This window comes from Lepidochelys kempii, chromosome 5 (assembly GCF_965140285.1).
Source record: "Lepidochelys kempii isolate rLepKem1 chromosome 5, rLepKem1.hap1, whole genome shotgun sequence".
NCBI classification, from domain to species: Eukaryota; Metazoa; Chordata; order Testudines; family Cheloniidae; genus Lepidochelys; species Lepidochelys kempii.
Genome location: NC_136384.1, coordinates 8,592,321 through 8,614,617, shown reverse-complemented (window position 1 = coordinate 8,614,617; position 22,297 = coordinate 8,592,321).

Here is a 22,297-nt window from a genome sequence, read left to right as displayed (position 1 = left end):
AATCTAGGTTTATGCCCTAGGGTAAAATCCTGGCCCCACAGAAAGGAATGGAAAAAATTACCACTGACTTCAGTGGGGCCAGGATTATGCACCTGGTCTTGGTCTCCAGAGCCTTCAATGGACCTATCTTGAGTTATCTCAGGAAGCAAGAACTTTCAACATACCTGTGATCCTTATGAAGCATGGAACTTTCAATCATGAGAATAAGGCTATTGAGAGTTGGGATCAGAGCTTTCTCGATGTGTAGAGTTAGGGCCGCGAAATTTCCTTAAGAGTTAGGTGTGCCAGCTGCTGCGTAATAATTTAGGAACACTGATGTGTAATAATTTTATGAATACTGTATGTGACTGTCAATAAGAGAGTCATTGTATAGCTGTGGGGGGGCGGTGATTGGGCTTTTCTGCATGCATGCATTGGTTCAGTTTAAGAAAGGGCTGCTGGAAAAAACAAGCAAGAAACAATACAACTTCTCTAGATAAGCAATCTTTCAAAAACATATTTTGGGGCAATTACAAGACAACTACCAAGCTAGTCGCAGTGAAAAGGTTATTTCCAGGCTCCAGCCCAAAGTTTCACACCTGTTTTGCCAAGGCTGGGAGCCTAGAGAACAAAGGGAGGCAAATAGTTAAAAAGCTCTCTGGAGAGAAAGGGAGGAGACTGTTCATGGGGAGAACTGACCAACCCAGAGACAAGAGACAGATCCTGCAGGGGTGTGTGAAGCAGCTGAGGCCTTCTCTGGCTTCCAGGAAATGGGAAACCTTAGGGAAAGGCAGGCCTGCATATAGACTATTGTTTAAAGATCTTCTTTTTCTGAAATGCTTTTGTTCTAAAGAAACAATATTTTGCTTTAACAAGGCTGTCTGGTCCCTGGCCATCACTGATCAATGCTCGCAGAGGTACTGAACTGAAGTCAGCCTTGCTGAAGTAACGACAGTTGATACAGAGGAGATTACAGCCCAGAGCCCAATATGACAGGGAAAGAATCCCTATGATTTCACTCCAAGAAAGGTGACAGCTTGATACCTGAGATGAGGTGCACTCAAAGTGGCCAGGAGGGGTCAAAGATGCAAGTTAGCCTGGGAACTCTGACACCAGGAACAAGTGGATCAAGTGAAGTTGCTGATAACATTATCTGGCACTTTCTACCTTGTGTTTTTTCAGCCAGATTTTGGTTCTGCACTGCAGCAAAAAGTACTAATCACCAGGCTATTAGACCACCTTAAATTAACAATTTATGCAGCATAAATATTCAACCTCAATGATCTGATCTATGCCAAAAGTTTGTCGCATCAGTGAAGAGAGTCCTACTTGCTAATGTTTTGAGGTTAGGGACGCAACTTACAAGGAAACAGTAAATAGAGTGTTTATTTAAACATCTTCTAAAAATCTGTTTGTCTACTTGACCTAACTACTGACTTCAATGCAATAAGGAGGCATTCTAACACCATTAGTATCTGGATTCCAGCCAGAGAAAAGCTCCTTACTTTATATCCCTTTAGGCAGTGCTGATGAAACTGCCGAAAAGTAAGGTTTAGTAGCACTTAATTCATTTTAAATGGTAAGGCAACTGGCAAAGTATCACAGGATGACAAAAGACAAGGTACCAGCTGTTAAAAGTCTTGTCCCAGAAAGGAGTTTTCTTAATGAATATAAAAATGTTGTTTCCATTTCGGGCAATCATAACAAGATATAATCCTGTATGATATGGTGGCTTCATGTTGAAAAATTCTCTTCCCAATTATATTAAAGGTTCCCCTCCCCCTTCCTCTGTACATTGCAGTCAAGAATACCCCATCCTTGTTCTAATGCTGTAGCACCATAAAATTAAGCAGTCCAGATTTCTAATGTAAACTGCTCAGGGGCAAGATGATTTTAAGTGTTTTGTTGAGAGCCAGTGTTTAAGTAAACATTACAAATTATGGTTGTGTTGTATATAATGTAGAATGAAGCCCTTGGGCAATGTATTATTCATAAAATACATCATTTTATCAGTTTGATCATGTTGCTATTTTTAGAGAAGAAGACAAGGCTTTTAGTCCTGTTACTGAGCTAGCATGTTGAATGGAAAGAAGGAGGGTTTCTGTAATATTCTCAAAAGATCTCTATCGTATTACAGATCAGGTCTTTGATACACCTGAAGAAGGGATCCCGCTTCCCCCAAAGACTCCATCCGGATTATACATAACACAAAGTGAACATAGGCTATTGAAGAGGACATTGTTCACTGATTTCTCCACCCCAAGGTGACTCCTCAACAAAACTGCTAATTCTTTCATCTCTAATAAAACAAAATGGAAGGTGAAGAAAAATATGGATATTTACATACTGAAGTGTTTATACACAAACATAGTGAAATATTAGAAATAACCAATATCAGGTAAATGTGCTAGTAAATAAAGGAGACAATGATCTAGGATATGAATCTTTAACCTGGGGGATCAAAATCAGGTCTCAAGAGGTCACAATCATTATGCCATTCCCACATTTTTTTTTGGCGGGGGTGGGGGAGATCTCGGATAGATACCAGTTAGATGGTAGGGGAGTTCTGAAGAGTCACAGTATGCAAAACCACTAATCTAGTGGCCATATCTGAAATGCAAATGTGTGATATTTGTTACTGAAACAGTAATATAGACATGAGGGACATTCCCATTCTTGGGCATTAGGCCAAAGTTATTTGGAGTTAGAAGACCTGGATTCTATCACTAGCCCTGCCATTGACATCCTTGTGCAACTGACTTAGGCCAACATTTTTCAAACTTGGGCAGCTGACTCCATAATTAAGTAATGGGTCTAGCAGTTAGTTCACAGGAATGGGACATAGAAAAGCCTGGGTTCTACTCCCAAGTCAGACAATGACGTGGTCTATGTCCTTGGATGAGTTACTACATCTCTCTGTGCCTTTGTTTGTCCTCCCATCTTTTGACTGTATCATCTATGTAAATGGGAAGCTACAATTTACACAGCAGAGATAGGTGAGGAAAAGCGGCGATGGTGGCATTACATGTCATAAGAATATGTACGGGTAGCCTTTGACAGGTGAACAATGCAGTGTGTGCAGATAACATTAATTGTACAACGAATACAAAGAGATGACTGGGAGAATCTTCTACCAACCATGGAGATTAGAGGAAAATGACAACAGATGAGAGCAGGGTGGAAAATAGTTAATATGTTTCACGAAACGTTTAGAAAGAAGTGACAAATTTTGGGTTTTCATGTGATTCTGTTGTGGTTTTTTTTAAATAACTTCTTTTTTTTTTTTTTTTTTTGTAAAAAATCCAGACGTTATTGAAAGAAATGAACATATTTGTGTGTGTGGCAAATCTCCCAAACAGCCATTTTTCATGGAAAATTTTTTGAATCAAATCTTTTGATCGGCTATAGATATTTCCAAACCAACCTCCATAAGGTCCGCAATGCAAGAGATGGAACAAAGAGCAAAAACTGGCCTCTGACATGTACGTTATTTCTTCTCCAAGAATATATGGAAGTGACTTTTGTTAAGCAGCGGAAGGAGCTCTCAGCTACAGGAAATTACTGACTGGGCCAATGAGGAGCATCCTTTTATGAGGGGAAGGGGAAGGGAGGGAGGAACAGTGTCTCTTTCAGAATACACTCTCTGGAATAAGTTAGGCTCTAAATTATTGAAGCCTAAACTTTGCTGCTTTTAGGCAGCTCCATAGCATAACTAGTTCCCACTACTCCTTGCCAGAGCTTCTCAAAGGTACAGTACCCCACAATCCCAAGAATACTTAATACTATGAGCATGCCTCCTTCCATCTCCCTTCACCCTCAGAACTCATGTCCTCTGGGGTCTGTTAGGGAAAGAAAAGTAGGGCCACTTATGCCACTCCTGCCTAAGGAATTTTTCCCAGCCCTGTTGTAGACCCTTGATGCCACTAGAGCAACGTATAGGGATGAGGGTCAATATCCAACTGTGAGTGTCCATTTGCTGCCAAGAATTTTTATGGTATCCTTCCCGATGAAACACACACTCTATATCACTCCTTTGACTTGTTACTATATGCCACTTCAGTAGCGTGTGTACAAATCTGTGATACAAGGGAAAAAAGTATATCTGGCACGTTATAGTTAGATGCCAGAGAGCTGTAGCAATGCAGAAGTCACTGACAACTCTGATAATTGATATTTCTCTCTGGATTCCACTTTCTCATCTGGGGAACTGGCTGTAATAAAGGTGCAGCACACTGGATTGCTGGTAAAAGATCTCTTTTCCTTCTGGGCCCAGTCTCTGATGTACATTAGGAATGCAGAGGGCACAGGTCAGTTTCCACTAATTCTAGTGGCTAATGCTGCAGTGGCCTTTTGCTATGTTAAAGCAGATTTAATTATGGATAAAAGCATGCAGCACAGAGTAAATGGCAAAAGTGCTTCATTTTCTTGTCGGTGAGATCCAATTCCGCACCCTGCCCCGCCACCAAAAAAAAAAAATCCCACCCTAGAAGCATTCATGAATCATGCAAGCTTCCTTGCAAAATTATCTTCTCTACACTAATCATCAATATCATTGACCTTTGTCATAAAACTTGGGTCATTTATATCTATACTCCATTAAAAAGTATCATCCCACAACCACCTCTTTGATTCTATTAAAGTGATGTCAAAAAGAATCATTGACTTATTGTCAAACCCATCCAGCCTTCCACATTAATACACCTGCAGACACCTCACTAATCACTCAGCAAACAATATACAGCACTTACTGGGCAATGAAAAGTGAGGGACAAGAGCTGGAGCACACTGTCCTCCTACCTGCATGGGTTTGATGGCAACGATGATAAATGAAAGAGGATGCACAATAGCCTTTCACCATTTTCCAAGCCTCTCTGAGGTGCAGACTTGCATAGGCACCACTAATTTATTTTCTGTTTCTCCTCCGCTCTCTGTGAAGGAGCAAGAGAAGCACGAGTTTTCGTTTAGTCAGTGAATCACAATGGGACAGCTTGTTTTATTGTTTTCTTTCAAGGAGGAGTTTTGCTAGCTCCTCCTTCTGACAATTACTGATCTTTATTTGCCTTTGGATAGAGTAAGTTGGCAGTGGACATGTATATGGGGAAGACATTTTGGATATTCCCATTCTTGCTCACAAAGCCAAAGCTATTTGGAGTTAGATTCTATTCCCAGCACGGCCACTAGTTTCATATAACACCATGTGCAACTAATGTAGGCCACTGTTTTCAAACTGGGATGCCTAAATCCATATTTAAATGCTAGGCCTAGCAGTTAGGTCATTGGAGTGGGACACAAGAAACCCAGGGTCCATTTCTAGTTCAGCTACTGACCTGCTCTATGACCTTGGCCAAGTTCTCAGTTTCCCATCCCTCCCGGCCAGTCTTTTCTATTTAGACGGGACTTCAATCTCAGTTAGGCCTGTAGACATGACTGTGATATAAATATTTAGTAATAATGGGGGTCTAGTTTTCAGAGGCTCTCAGCACCTACAGCTCCCAGTAACTTCACTGAGAAGTCCAGGTGTTAAGCACTGCTAAAAAAATGCCTCCTACAGTCCCTAAACTTTAGACACCCCATTTGGAAAATGCTGACCTTATTTGTCTTTACTTTAGTTTCCTAATTCACAAAACAGCAATGATAATATTTACCCATCTCAGAGATTGTGAGGTTAAATTAATGAGTGTTCGTAAAAGGGGTTTGAGATCCGTAGATGGATAGAGCTATATAAGTGCAAGTCTTTAGCGCTATTCCTATGTTAATTTTATTGACACATTTCCAGAAAAAGAAACAAACAATCAGATCTTTCTAAGGACTAAGAATAGCAACAGTAAGGAATGAGATTTTTTTTAAAGAGTTTTGAAAGGGTTATAAGCTCTCATGCTTTAGGGCATAAACCAACCTTTAACTATTCGGAAGAAACTTTCCCTAAGGGTAAGTTATGACATAACTAATTGATGCAGAATTCTATGCACCTTCCTCTGAAGTATCAGGTGCTGGCTGCTGTCAGAGGTTGGTTACTGAACTAACTGGACCACTGGTCTTGTCTGGTACAGCAATTCTTATCATGGTGTGAAATGAAAGAAAATTGTCTTTACTGGAAACTAATTTCAAGGTAGAGTTACTAGCTGTGCCAGTATAATACAAGCAGGCCAGTACCTTAACTGCTTCTGAACATGGAGCCAAATGTAACTCTTTTGAAGATCCGCAGGCTTAGTTTGACAATTTTGGCAGATGCCTGGTACACAGCAAGGACATTGAAGCTTGTGCCAAATTCTGTTCTTTGATTTCCACAGATCTGCATGCACACATCTGGCTGTAGGAGGGGCTATCAGATATATGCATCTGCCAAACATGGCCCATGTTTAACCACTGAACTGGTCTTTAATTGACTATTTCTGTGGCTGTTCTGTGCTTTGTTCTCCCACACTCAGCCAGACAACGAGTTAAGTCAAAAGTTTTTAATTTGAAAACATTCTTCCCCTCTTACCTCCTCCTCCTCCTAAAAAAAAAAAAAAAAAAAAAGGGGTGGGGTGGGGTGAAAGAGATAGAGAACCTGAGTGTGACTGAATTCCAATTGGGTTTTCAGGTGACCGCAAACTATTCAAAGACTACTAACAAAAGTATGCCAGAGAGCTAATACAGAAACTCAGATATGAAACACAAAACATGATTTTGAAATGAAGCTAAGACTATGGTCATTAAAAATAGATTAGCAAAGAGGGAAATGTCTAGAAAGAAGTAGAGCGGTAAAAATGAAACATTTAAAAGTGGAGACTCAGAGAAATTGGGGAAAATTGAAAGGAAAAATCAATAATAATTTTTACAGCTTAGCCAATAATTGTGTCTAAAATTTGACCTGCTTTCCTGCTCTGGAAAGGCTCAGAAACCAATTCTGAGTTCCTTGAAATTACTCATTATTCAAATGTACCAGACAATATTTTAGTGAGGTTTTCCTCTCTTAAAAACAAAAACACTGAATCCATGGTGAGTATTTGTTACTTGAACTTTGACATTTGAGTTGTGTTGGTTGTGATTGGTTCTCTGAGTCACGTGGTATGCATCCTTTGACTGCATAACCATCACTCAAACTGGGGAAGGACTTGGAGAAAGCCACTGGTATTCTGATTCTCTTGAAGGACAAGTTGTGGGGGAGGGGGGTTCAGCTGTGGAAATCAAATTCAGCAAAAAGCTTTTCACAGTGCAGTGACGCATTTTTAGACGACAAAACCACTTTATTCAACCATAATTAGGATACTAGTATTACAGCAAGTAATATTGGCAACACTGCAATGCCCTTCTTTGGCCGATACCAACTGTCAAACACTCATCTGAAGGCTCATCCCACCTCAAGCAAAATAGCCTACCGTGTTGGGGCGACAACGGCATTGTTTTGAAGAGGAAAGGAGCTGAACTACCACGTGTCAGGGCACACTAACAATGCAGTAGACCTCCCTGAGCGTGAGAAAGATGCATCAGACTGAGGGCAGACAACGGGCACGTAGGGAATGCTTTGGCTGAAAGCCAATGATGGCAAAAGAAATATATTGAGTCCCTAATTGCACAGTTGGTGGTAGAAAAGTAGTTTCACAATAGATGGAAAGAGGCACCGAGTAGCATGGGAGCTTTATAATAAGATAGGGAGTCTTCAGTAGGCATCCGATGCAGTGAGCTGTAGCTCACGAAAGCTTATGCTCAAATAAATTGGTTAGTCTCTAAGGTGACACAAGTCCTCCTGTTCTTTCAGTTTTTAAGATGCTGATTCATACCCAATGCAGGTCAAAAGTAACCAAAAGTTACTATTAGCTGCGGTTTGTTTAGTGGTTTGGGTAAAAGGAGCTAATTTTAACACCATCATAGACTGATGGTCGTGTAATGCAGTTGGTGGCCATGCCACACCTAACTGGCTCTGTTGCGGGGAGAATGGCTCAGCATGCAAACAATGAGCTAGCACTACTAGCCACGGTCAGGCCAGGTCAGGGTTGTTGAGATGCATTAGTTGAATGTTGGATATGGAAAACCTGCAGTGCTTCTGCCCATGCCATCCATCTCTGTATTATACCGTATCCATTACCACAATGTATGGGCACTACAATATGCCATACCTGATCAATAGATAAATGGAGAACTTCCATTCCCAGGTTTGTGAAAGGGGTGCCTGTTGTAAATACTAAATTTACCAACATAAAGATGGGAAGTGTGCTGTTGTATCTAGCGAGGTGCAGATAGCTACCCCAGTTTGTGTTCATAAGTTTGTTTCCAGGTGTTTCCTGTAGCTTTGGGTCCAGGAACTATAATTCCCAGATTGTACTGGGGGGGGGGGGGGGGGGGGAAGGAAGGAGAGAGAGGAGAAGACTCTCTTACTTTTGCTGGTATCAAGCTTCTCGAGTCTTCCTCAAAGAGGTTAGGATACAAAAAGTGCATTAAGAGGACTAAAAGTAAAGAGGATACCAAATCTGCTCCTTGAGTGGGTGCTGTGCGTTCATGGGCTCAGAAATGGGAGATTATTAGCTCTTCTAATCTGCAAGTGATGAGCATGGCATAAATACCTAGATGGTAGAGAGATAAAGGTGTCTGAAGTGCAGATGCTAATGATGGGTGAACCTCAAACCATTCTGAGTTCAGATAATAAAATAAAAGACTGGGTGTCAGATCTGAAGCTCGTGTAAATTGGTGTAGGCCCAAGCTGATTTACAACAGCTGAAGATCTGGCCCTGGAATGTTTATCTGAACCTCATGGTTCTGCAACGTAGGTCTGCAAATCGTATAAGAACATTCTCTCATACGCTTTTCCCATTGTTTCTGGCTGAGCTAGCAGTCCTGCAAGAACGGACTTTTTTATGGACCAGTATCATATCCTGACTGGATACACAAAGAACAAAACATATTAAAATTATGTTTCTCTCTCTTTATTGCATATAAACGGTTAACTAAACTGTTTTGAGCCACCTGAAATTTTGGTTTGCATGAACCATTCAGCTCAAACAGAAAAATACCAGTACATCTACATTACATGTCTCAGTCTCTACTGGCTCACAAGAGGAAGAGCTGCCCTTTTATCTCACTGTCACAGCATTCATTGTAAAAAGCTGGAAATGCCTATTCTAGCCTCAGCTAGGTTTTTATTTCCCCTATGCCAAATTGTGTCTTGCAGTTAGAGTTGTCAGCAGTGGTAGTGCACATGCTCTCTTTGAACTGTTTCCAACTATTCCAACCCACACAGGCGCACACATATGCAACCTTGAAAATAATAAATACTTACAATTTTGGTACCTGTCTGCTGCACAAGTGCAGATCAGAGAATCAAAAGAAGTTGAAAAAACAAAAATAAATTTCCACTGAATGCATCCAGTTAAGACAAATTTACCTAAATTATATCAAGTCAGCTTAAGTAGAGTGCTAAGGTTGTTCAGTGTGATGTATGCTTTAGCACAAACACACACAGATATTATGTTATTATAATTATTATTAATGCAATGTATTGGCAGGTGTGTACGGGCACTGCTATCCTCTGCTGTCTGTACTCAGAACTACCCGGTTGTATGTGTAAGGGGACTGTTGCCCCCTTACTAACATTCAGTGGGGGTGTTTTAGTTGCTAACTCCCAGTACTAAAAAGGGGGAAGGGTCTATGGGGAATCAGGACCCTGAGACTGCCAGTCCCCAGGAACAATGGGGAGAGGCCAATGCTCTAGGTCAGCCTGAATGACAGGGCAAGCAGGCTAATCAGGGAGTCAGGAGGCCAGGGAGGTCCCGTTCTCCGTGTGAGCTGGAATTGCCTGGGTCAGACAGAGTGGGCCCAAGCTGAGCTGGGGAGCAGAGCTGTGCCAGATCGAGAGGGACCAGACCCTGTCCTGGGAGCAGAGCTGCAGCCCCAAAGCCAGAGGCACAGCCCAGAGAGAGCAAACTTGCCCTGGGAGCAGAACTGCAGCAACCAGAGCCAGAGAGTCCAGAAAGCAAGTCAGTGCTGGAAGCAGAGTCACAGAAACAGCCTGCAGAGCAGACCTTCCCTGGGAGCAGAGCTGCAGCAACCGGAGGCGGAGGGGCCAGAGAAGCAGCCCAGGGAGCTGGAGGCAGAGCAGCAGCCGTGCTGAGGCAGAGTGGTGGAGCTGGGGCTGGAGCAGTCTGGAGCTGGGTGCAGTGAGCAGCTGGGGAGAGCGAGGGGGACCCTGGGCAGTGGGCCCAGCACAGGGAGACGCCTCAGCCAGGAGGCTGCAGGCCAGACTCGGAGGGGGATTGTAACCCCGACAGGGCGGGGGCAACACTGGGAAGAAGGGCCCTGCCACCTAGAGCCTGAGAGTGTGTGGCCACCACCAGAGCGAGTTTCCAACCCGCAGCATCCCTGCAGCACAGCCAGGGCCTGACCAGGAGGCTTGGGGCTTACAAGGAACAAGACTGTGAACAGCCCTGACATTCCAGAGACACTGTTTGTGATGTTCCCTGCCACAGAGCGGGGTGATGTGTTTCCTTTAACCTTTCCCATTTCCCCTTATTCTTTTTAAAATTAATTGTTGATTAAATAACTTGTATTTGCTTTAAATTGTATGTAATGGTCAATGGGTCAGAGAAGGAATTGGTGGCTGTGATTGCAGAGCCATTGGCCATTATCTTTGAAAACTCGTGGCGAACCGGGGAAGTCCCGGATGACTGGAAAAAGGCTAATGTAGTGCCAATCTTTAAAAAAGGGAAGAAGGAGGATCCTGGGAACTACAGGCCAGTCAGCGTCACCTCAGTCCCTGGAAAAATCATGGAGCAGGTCCTCAAAGAATCAATCCTGAAGCACTTGCATGAGAGGAAAGTGATCAGGAACAGCCAGCATGGATTCACCAAGGGAAGGTCATGCCTGACTAATCTAATTGCCTTTTATGATGAGATTACTGGTTCTGTGGATGAAGGGAAAGCAGTGGATGTTTTGTTTCTAGACTTTAGCAAAGCTTTTGACACGGTCTCCCACAGTATTCTTGTCAGCAAGTTAAGGAAGTATGGGCTGGATGAATGCACTATAAGGTGGGTAGAAAGCTGGCTAGATTGTCGGGCTCAACGGGTAGTGATCAATGGCTCCATGTCTAGTTGGCAGCCGGTGTCAAGTGGAGTGCCCCAGGGGTTGGTCCTGGGGCCGGTTTTGTTCAATATCTTCATAAATGATCTGGAGGATGGTGTGGATTGCACTCTCAGCAAATTTGCGGATGATACTAAACTGGGAGGAGTGGTAGATACGCTGGAGGGGAGGGATAGGATACAGAAGGACCTAGACAAATTGGAGGATTGGGCCAAAAGAAATCTGATGAGGTTCAATAAGGATAAGTGCAGGGTCCTGCACTTAGGACGGAAGAACCCAATGCACAGCTACAGACTAGGGACCGAATGGATAGGCAGCAGTTCTGCGGAAAAGGACCTAGGGGTGACAGTGGACGAGAAGCTGGATATGAGTCAGCAGTGTGCCCTTGTTGCCAAGGCCAATGGCATTTTGGGATGTATAAGTAGGGGCATAGCGAGCAGATCGAGGGACGTGATCGTTCCCCTCTATTCGACATTGGTGAGGCCTCATCTGGAGTACTGTGTCCAGTATGGGCCCCATACTTCAAGAAGGATGTGGATAAATTGGAGAGAGTCCAGCGAAGGGCAACAAAAATGATTAGGGGACTGGAACACATGAGTTATGAGGAGAGGCTGAGGGAGCTGGGATTGTTTAGCCTGCAGAAGAGAAGAATGAGGGGGGATTTGATAGCTGCTTTCAACTACCTGAAAGGGGGTTCCAAAGAGGATGGCTCTAGACTGTTCTCAATGGTAGCAGATGACAGAACGAGGAGTAATGGTCTCAAGTTGCAGTGGGGGAGGTTTAGATTGGATATTAGGAAAAACTTTTTCACTAAGAGGGTGGTGAAACACTGGAATGCGTTACCTAGGGAGGTGGTAGAATCTCCTTCCTTAGAGGTTTTTAAGGTCAGGCTTGACAAAGCCCTGGCTGGGATGATTTAACTGGGAATTGGTCCTGCTTTGAGCAGGGGGTTGGACTAGATGACCTTCTGGGGTCCCTTCCAACCCTGATATTCTATGATTCTATGATTCTAAGTGCCCAGTGCAGAGAGAGTACCCCGGAGCAGGGACACCCTAGCCCCTGTCCTAGGTGACCGCAGCAGGGTTGGGGGTCGAGCCCCCCAGGAATCCTGGTCCCAGCCTTGTTGGGGTTACGAGGACTCTGCCAGACAGGAGAGTGGAAGGGGAGTCGTCAAGGGCAGGGAGGCCTCTGGGTAAAGGAAGGGGGAGTGAGGACTCAGATCCTTTCGCTAGCCCACTTCAGCAGGGTAGTGCAGAAGTCAGGAAAGTTCCCCACAACAGTAGGACTATTCCCCCAATTACCAGTTAATGGAGAGCTTGTGTAAATTAAAAAGCTTGAAACAGTGTAACTAAAATTATTTGATTTGTACTGCCTGATGCAAACCCCAAATGTATAATACTTATTTAAACTGGTTTACTTAATTCAGTAGATGACCATATTAAGATAACCAGTTTACATTGTGTTTAAACCAGTTAATGTGTGTCTACATTACGGTTTTACATCAGTGTAACTAAATCAGTTTAGTATGGTGCAAAAACTCTGTGTATTCCAACATAGGTATGGAAGGCCTGTGCCTTTAGAACAAAAGGATCTTAGCTATATCCCCACCATAACTATGACATACAACATAATTATAATCCTACTGCTCAGGATTTGTTACATTATTAAATTATTAGTATTTTGTTGTGTGTAGAACCACCAGATGCCAAACCTCTAGAAATTATTATTGATCTTAGTTACAGGAATAACTGGTGGACTAAAAATACACAGAAAGAAAAGAAAAGAAAAAGCTTTTGTTATAAGAATACAAATTCAGGGCCAAATATATCCCTAGACTCACTCCTTAGCTTCCGTGAGGTTACACTAGGGATGAATTTGACCCAATGATTCAGTCTGTGGACTGGGAAGTTCTCTGTCACATTATCGATCTAGATGGTGTTTTAGAAATAAAGATAATTAAAATATCTGGTCAAGATGGAAGGTTTTTAATATAATTTTACTGCCAATTGGCAACGTTTTTTCACTAAACCTTTTTCTCATGTGAAATGTTCAAAATGGTATTTCAGAGTCAAGTGTTCATTTTCCCTGAATCATGTGAAAACAAATATGTTGAGGGTGTGGGGAACAAAACTGCAGAACTGTTCAAAATTTTATACAGACCAAATAATCAAGGTCCTGGCAACGTTTAGCTGGTGTTAGTGTTGGTTAAACATTCTGACACCTCATGGGGAGTCTTTCCATTGCCCTTTAGAAAAAGTCCCTTAGAACTGAATAGGGATGAAAATAACAGGGTTCTGTATAAAGGTATGAAGTTTATATGGCAATTGCTCAAAATCTTATAGAATTTAATAAAGAATGGGATTTTTTATGCATATTTTTGACCCATCATACAGAATTCTAGAGCACGAATATAATTCTGTATTGAATTGTATAGAAGTTCTGGGGAGTTGGGGTGTGGGTGGGGTGTGGGCACTATAGGAATGGTCCTATAGATTCATTTCCTATTAAAGTCAAAAAGAATTTTCTATATGGAAGGGGATGTGTTATTTATTTATTTATTGTGACAAGACATGATATTTTTTATATATTTAACATATAAAAACAGTTTGACAAACAGTAGCAGCAAAGGGAACATATAGCTAAAGAAGCGACATTATCTGGGAATGTGTATATATAACGGGGCTTACATTGTGCAGAGGACACCTCTTGGCAAGGTCTGACATACCTAAAAGGACAAAGGTTAAAATGTGAAATAGACAAATGGAGCACAGCAAATGGAGGAGATTTTTTCTTTTCTTTTACAGTATTCACCGAATGGAGAAGTCTTATAGTATTTAATAGAGAACAAGAACCGTTCCATCAAATTTCCAAACCAACCCTTATAGCAAGAGTATAACTAACTGTAGAACATATTTTTACAAAACAGAGAAAGAAGATCGTTCTGTCTTAAGGCCCCAGCTCAATAAAATTCTTAAGCATGTGTTTAACTTTCAGTATGTGCCTATGTCCATTGAAGTCATTAAAGTTAAGAAGGTCCTTCAGTGATTTGCTGAATTGGGGCCTTAATTCTATAATTTTTATAGTAAATCCAATAAAGCTCTCTTTCATTTCCATAGAAACTTATTAGTTTCATCCCAATCAAACAGTATTGGGTTTTCCCATTAGGATTAAAATAATTACCCAGCTTTTCTGACAGTCCTTTTGGTTTTGCACCAAGCTTCCCTGACTCCCCCGCTAAAAATCACCACACACACACATTCATGGGAGCAGTTAGGGTTCACTCACTCTCTCATACAAACACAAATGTCTGCCACAAAGCCACAAAAGCAAAGAGATGAAAAGTTAAGCTACACCCCAGAACATATCTTCTACTACTCCATTCACAAGCACACGTCTGACCTTTATCACAACTACCATACAACACACACTACACAACACAACCTGAATTCTGCCCTGCCCTCAAACCCCACTGATTCACTCTTCTGCACACACTCTTTACCAAATTATTTCCCCTCCCCATCATTAGTAGTTATGGACGTTTGATGTAACGCTTGGGCTGGTAAAAAGATAGTTTGGTAAAGGGTTGTATGCAGAAGGGTGACTCATTAAAGAAGGCGTGGAAAGGCTGGCCCTCCTTGTGCGGGGAGCGTTAAGGTTGTGGTGCATGGCCCATGGTGTACAATACCTGTACATGCGCCTGAGGGTTCAGGAGTAGTGGGTCACATCAGGTGACTTGACATTTCATCGCCTTCTTTCTGTGGGCTTGTGTCAGGTATGTGGCATGTGTTGTAACCCAAACTGCTTCACAACGACTTTTTTTGTGTCTTATCTTCCTAGCTTTTTTGAATGCTTTGTTGGGGGTGAGAGCTGGATAGAAGAGAAAGGGCAGAGATGTAGGGGATAAGTCTCTGGGGATAGAAGTGAAGCTGGTGGCAGAGAATATTTTATCCATCAGCAGCCATACATGCATTATGTGTCAGTAGCTGCACATAAACCCTTCTCTATTATAGAATGAAATGTGACAGGAAAGTGTAGCTTTTGAAGGAGCATCTATGTGTACATGGACCCATCAATCAGATTTGCATGTGCCCATCCTTAGCAATCAGGCTTATTTGCTCCATCCCCCTGGCAATATGGCTTGTGTGTACTGACCATCAACTGTATTTGCCTGACGTCTGTCAGTCACGTTTGTGGATACAGCACAGTCTTGTAGTTAGAATGTGAATAATGGCTAATAGTGACCCCAAAGCCAACATTAATAAAAACACTACCCATGCACCATTCTCCTCAGGATCCACCACATCATGAAGTTTTGTGTAGCCAGACAATGTCTTATAAGAGGAATTTGTCAACAACGAAACAAGCAGGACACATTTCAGACAGAACCAACATTTAAAGGTTTCCTATATCAAATGTGAGGAATAACCAAACAAAAGCTACACAGAGAATTCAAAGGGCATAAATATTAACCCTGTGTGAAATTTCACACAGATTGGCCACCTGCTTTTGGAGAAAAAATAGGAATTTATGGTCCAGTTTAGAACCAACCTTAACTATGGTGTTGCTAGGAGATACCTCCAGAAATACAGATAGGCAGGTGTCCCATACTCACACTCCAAGCACTTCAGAATGTCTGAGAAACAGCTGTGATTTCTGGTGAGCACAGGATTGGCAGTTCTAATCCCAGCTGTGATGATAACTCCATCTGGGACCTTGAAAAAGTCACTTAAACTCATTCCTCAGTCAGTTTCCCCTTTTGTAAAATGAGGATAGTACTTACCTATCTCACAGGATTAGTTAGTTAATATTTGTAAAATACAGTGAAGATTAAAAACACTATGCAAGTGCTAAATAATAGGATCATGAACCTACACAACTGATGTCAATAGGAGCTTTGCTATGGATTTCTATGGGAGCAGGGTCAGAGCCTATTATAATTGAGAGCAGTTGCTAATATACAGCACTTGCTTGCTGCTTGCAGTTCTCTGCTACCTAATAAAGTCACTCATTGACATAACGGAATATAGAGTGCAGGAATGGGTAACACATTCTACTGTGTGGTTATGAGCTCTTTTATAGCAAACCTTTCAGTGTCATAGAAGAGGGTATATAAATTTTCCTCTGTTTTATACTACCACATTGAGTAACTTTTAGCATACATGACAAGAACTCAGCATCTCTCTACCTAAGCACAAGGACATGTGACGTGACATCCACAACAGATCATCAGCTTCTGCACAGGTATGGAAATACCAAAGTAGTCTAGCACCAGTATCTGCCAATTATCCTTAACTGGCTTTGGAATTAACTAATATACCAACTCCTTTTATGTGATTTCATGTTTGGTTGATACAGGTAATAGTGTTGATATAATATACTTAGACTTCTGTAAGGCATTTGACTTGCATGACATTTTGATTAAAACACTAGAAAGATGTAAAATTAACACTAGAAATATGTTAAGTGGATTAAAAGATGGCTAACTGATCAGTCTCAAAACATAGTATAAAATCATCACAGATAAAGTTTGCAGATGACTCAAAAATTGGGGGAGTGGTAACTAATGGAGGACAGGCCACTGATACAACCATTATCTCGATCGGTTGGTAAGGTTGGTGCAAGCAAGCAGGAACTGGTTTATTATGGCTAAACAAAAGTGTATACATCTAGTAAGAAGGAAGGTAGGCATGGGTGATGGATGAACCCCATCTTTGGAGAGGCTTCCCCCTGGCTCCACCCATTTCACCTGAGGCCCTGTCTCTCCCCCCCCCCCCGCTTTGAAGCCTCAAGTCCCCCCCCCCACACACACACTCACCCTTCACAGCCGGAGGAGCTGTAGCCGACCTATTCTGGCCGTCCCGAGCCCGCCCTAGTTGCCAATCTGACCCCCGGGCCACCGGCTGGTCCGAGCCCCAAGCTCCCTGCCACCAGCTGTAGCTTCAGGGTAGAGGGGAGAGTGAGGGCAGGGCCTCAGGGCAGAGCATGGCTGGGGTCACAGTCTGGGTTAGGAGAGGCTTAGCCTTCCCTGGAGTACAATACCCACCACCCATGCGTGTAGGCCATACTTTCAGGAGGGGGAACTCTATCCTGGAAAGCAGTGACTCTGAAAAAAGTTTTTGGGTCCTGGTGGGTAGTCACATGAGCTCACAATGCAACACTGTGGCCAAAAGGGCTAATGTGATCCTTGTTTGCAGAAACAGGAGAATATCAAGTAGAAAAAATAATAGAAATGTGGGACTGGAAGGTGCCTTGAGTAGTGATCAAGTCCGCCCCCTGTTCTGAAGCAGGACCAAGTAAGCCTAGACCATCCCTGACCGGTGTATGTCCAGCCTGTTCTTAAAACCTTGAATGACGGGGATTCCACACCTTTCCTTGGAAGCCTATTCAGAATTTAACCACCTTTATCATTAGAAAGTGTTTCCTTATATCTAACCTAAATCTCCCTTGCTGCAGATTAACCCCATTACTTCTTGTCCTGCCATCAGTGGACATGGAGAGCAGTTGATCGCTGTCCTCTTCCTAACAGCCCTGAACATATCTGAAGGCTTATCAAGCCCCCCGCTCAGTCTTCTTTTCTCAAGACTAAACATGTCCTGTATTTTTACCCTTTCCACACAGCTCAGGTTTTGTAAGCCTGTTATCTTTGTTGCTCTCCTCTGGACTCTCTCCAATTTGTCCACATCTTTCCTAAAGTGTGGTGCCCAGAACTGGACACAGTACTTCAGGTGAGGCCTCATCAGTGCCATGTAGAACAGGTCAGTTAGCTGCTGTGTCTCACATACAACACTCCTGTTAACATCACATGGTGATAGACTATATCCCCCAGATCCTTTTAAGCAGTACCACCATTTAGCCAGTTCTTCCCCATTTTAGAGCAGTGCATTTGATTTTTCCTTCCTGAGTGTAGTACTTTGCACTTGTCTCTATTGCATTTAGTCTTGCTGATTTCAGATCTAGTCTCCAGTTTATCAAGGTTTCTTTGAATTCTAATCCTGTCCTCCGAAGTTCTTGCAGCCCCTCTCAGCTTGATGTCATCCACAGATTTTATAAGTTTCAGAATAGCAGCCGTGTTAGTCTGTATTCGCAAAAAGAAAAGGAGTACTTGTGGCACCTTGTTAGTCTCTAACTCCTGTTCTTTTTGCGGATACAGTGTACTCCTCAGTGTATCCGCTCAGTGTATTGCAGTGTAACACAGCTGCTACTCTGAAACCTCCTTTATCCATGTCTTTAATGAAAATATTGACCATTATCAGATCCAGGACTGACCCATTAGAAACCCCACTAGATCAGCCTTCCCAGTTTTACAGCAAACCATTGATAACTGCTTTGATTAATCTTTCAATCTTGTGCACCCACTGTAATGTTTTGAGGTTCACCCAGGCCAGTAAGGGGTTCAGTCGCCATTTGGCTTGTAACCCATAGTGTCTTGAGGTTGTGCAGCTTTGGTCCAAAGCTCTGACTGTAACAGCCTGCCAGAAGCCCACAAGCCTCACCCTGGCTTTGCCCAGCCTGGTTATTCTTAGTACCCTTCCAGCAACAAATTTGCCACAAAATCATCCTACTGCCTCTCACTGGGCCCTCATAGAGAAAGTGTTAGGTTCACAGACTTTACAGAGACAATAGAACACTCCAATCAGTTAGCTTCCTGGAAGCACATGTTACTGAACAAACACAGCACTGATTATTTATAAATGGAAGCAAAACAAGTTTATTAACAGACGAGCTGGATTAAGTGATACCAAGCAAAAAAGTGATAAAGGTAGAGACTGCTACAAGCAAATGAAAGTGAAAACACACATCTAAAATTCTAAAATGTAATCTAGTAAAATACAATCTTTGTTCAAGATGGTTTATTTCACCCACAGTCTCCTTTCCCCTGTATTGTGCCCAATACTTGTGTTTGACTAAAGTATATCTTCCAGATAGAAAACATCAAGAGATGGACAAGCCAACACTTTCCTTGGTACTTTATTCCAATGGTTAATCACCCTCACTTGCTACAAAAAAGGGCCTAATTTCTAGTATAAATTTGTCTGGCTTTAACTTCCAGACATTGGTTTTTGTTACGACTTTCTCCACTAGCTTCAAGAGCCCTTAGATCTTGCCACAGTATGGACCTTGCCTCAGTGATCAATATTTTTGTCACCTACATGGTAGATTATCATATATAATTTACAAGTGGTCACCTATGAAGAGAGCTCAGAAGAAAGGCTGGTCAAAACAGGTCAGCATTTTCAAACTTTTCATTCTGGTTTTCCCATTGAAATTCAAAGTTTCAATGAGACGTTTTGTTAATTTTGATTTTTTTTTTAAACCAGCTCTGCTCAGAAGCATCATTCCTTTCAGAATGCAGCAGTTCACCTCTTAAATTGGATGACTTATTAGTCACACCCAATCTTGCAAGTCATTAGAGCTATCTAATGACTTCTGATTGAAATTCAAGATGATCTTTACAGCCATTAATCGTCTCAGTCCCTGTTATCAAAGACAGGGTTTGTTTCACTTTATCCAGCTTTAGATGTGCACAATTTTAATTTCAAATGACAAAACTTTAACCAAAGGAAAGAAGAAAAATTCCTAAAAGTTCTAATGATATTTTCCCAGTTAAAAGTACTTTTTCACACAACACACAGACAACCTATGGAACTTGTGGCTAGGGGATGTTATGAAGGCCAAAAGTATAACTGGCTTAAAAAAAGAACTAGATAAGTTCGTGGAGGATAGTTCCATCAATGGCTATTAGGCAAGATGATCAGGGAAGCAACCCCATGCTCTGGGTGTCCCTATACATTTGACTCACAGAAGCTGAGAGTAGACAACAGAGGATGGATCACTTGACAATTACCTGTTCTGTTCATTCCCTCTGAAGCACCTGGCATTGTCTACTGTTGGAACACAGAATACAGGGCTAGATGGACCATTGGTCTGACCCAGTATGGCCATTCTTATATTCTAATTTAATTTATATTATATATTTATTTTTAGGGGGGGGCACTTGCAATTTTGGGAAATATATATATATATATATATATATATATATAGTAAAGGAAATCTATTGATGGATCACATTATTTTGGAACTTATACCATGTCTGGCTGTTGTCACCTTGCATTGGATTGTAACTGGAGACACCTAGCCAAACCCACCATTTTAAGAAGATGACACATGGGACAAGGAAACCTGAAATGACACTCCCCCCAAGATGTTATTTTTCTGGGGAAAAAAATTAGGGATATAATATCTGACACACTTTTTTTTTAAAAGTGTGGTAACTAAACTATCTCCAAACACACCCTTCCCATGATAATAAATTACTCTTCTGCATGACAGCCTGTCAGCCTGTTGATAGTGGATCCTGGATTAGGCCAACCTTGGTCTTCCACTCTTTGGACCAGCCAGGGCAGAGAAAACACGGGCAGCCTCCTGGGAGTGTAACTGGCTGAAATTAACAGCAGTTTGGTTCAGCTAAGAGGTTGCCAAAGTAAGGGCAGTCATGGGGTATGGGATGAAGATAGGCTAGAGGCTACTCATCCAAAGATATTTTTAGGACTTAAAATTTTTGCCTAGTCTTTTTTTTTCTTTTTATCTTAACAAACTCTCTCATTCCTAATCTCCAGCACTCAGCTTCTGAAGTCAGCTGTGGTCAGGGGTCCAAGCACTTTCAGTCTTTCATCACTAGAACTATTTAGATCGGGGTGGGAGACGCTTTTTTCTATCATGGGGCATGGACCCACAGAAAAAAAAAATAAATCGCGGGCCACACGCAAGTAAACAAGTAAACAGCAACTTAATTTAGGGTTGGTTTTTTTTAGAGAGAAATATAAAACCTTCAACTCACCGGCTTTTTTAGTGTGATGGCTGAGGTTGTAAAGTAAAATTTGCATACAAGCCTTGCAACCCGAGCATCACCGTAGGTGCACACGCCTGGCACAGGGATACTACTGGCTGCTCCACACTAGAGTGCTGGAAGCACGCTCGGGCCGATGATGAGGCACATGCTGCCAGGCTACAGCGCCAGCCGTTGTGAAGTCATAACACACTAGAGTGGCTGGAGGCTCTGCCTCGCCCCAGCATTGCTCCTACAGCCACTGCCTGCAGCTCACCTCCCTCCTTGTCCCCACCACTGTCTCTGACCCCCATAGGCTATTGTCATAGGTCTATATTTTTAGAAATACTTGCCCCGGGCTGCATTAAATTATGCAACAGGCCGGATCCGGCCCATGGGCTGTAGGTTCCCCACCCAGTTTAGATGTACTTTCTTTCACCCAAGCTAATATTGTAAAAAAAGAATGTTAATGAATTTGATGCTGGTGTATGGTACCCTGGAAACTAAGCCCCCTCAATTTGCCACAGAACAAGTACAGTATAGGAAGCAGCAGTTCAAGCTTCTTTTGGACTGTTTCCTGTCCAGGTCCCAACTTGGCCTTTGAGGAACTATCTCAAAAAGTGAATGAGTCATTTAGTTTCTGTGCACATTCAGATCTTGAATTGTCTGCTGAAACTGTCAAGAAAGCTATGGAACAAGGCCAGTTGAGGTGAGTCTGCTTTTTGTGGCACAGATACCCTTTCCTTGAGAATGTGTGAAGACTCATTCCAGAAAGGCTTTCCAACAGCAGTGGGGTGGTTACTGGTTATTGATTTTGGCCCCTCTCCTCTGACAGAATGCTCTGGCCTACCACTGGCCCCTGCAGCCACACTGAGCCCCATTAACTTTCAGTGAGGCTCCAAAAAGACTCAGCAGCTCATGCCAGGAGATCAGCTTGCAGCATGGTGGCATCGGTTGGGATTCAAGATGTCACTCCAAAACCCATTTCAAATCCCATGAGACATCTGGCCTTATTTCCAGTTTTTCCAATATCTTTGCGTATTATGCAAGTGGAGAAGTGGGGTTGGGGAAGGTGAACTCAGTAAGGACTTTTTTAGAGGGCTCTAGGCACCCCAGATGTTTATTGAGGGGCACTTAGTTTCATGATAAATATAAAGCTCCATATTGAGTGCCAACTGAATTGAAGAGGATGTAAGCAAATGAGCTTCCTGACAGGATGTATGACTTCCAAACTCTCTCTTGTTTTTGTCTGGAATACTTCATTTGTGAAGCATATTCTGCCCAGGGGGAGAACAACAAGATTCCATTCAGTTTTCTCCTAAATTAAATTAAACAAAATGGTCATATAGCCCCCAAGGGAGGGTGTTGGTGAGGGAGGATGCTTCAGATTGTGATAGGATAACTTATCCCAAATGCAAGCAACTTCTGAATAAATTGGAA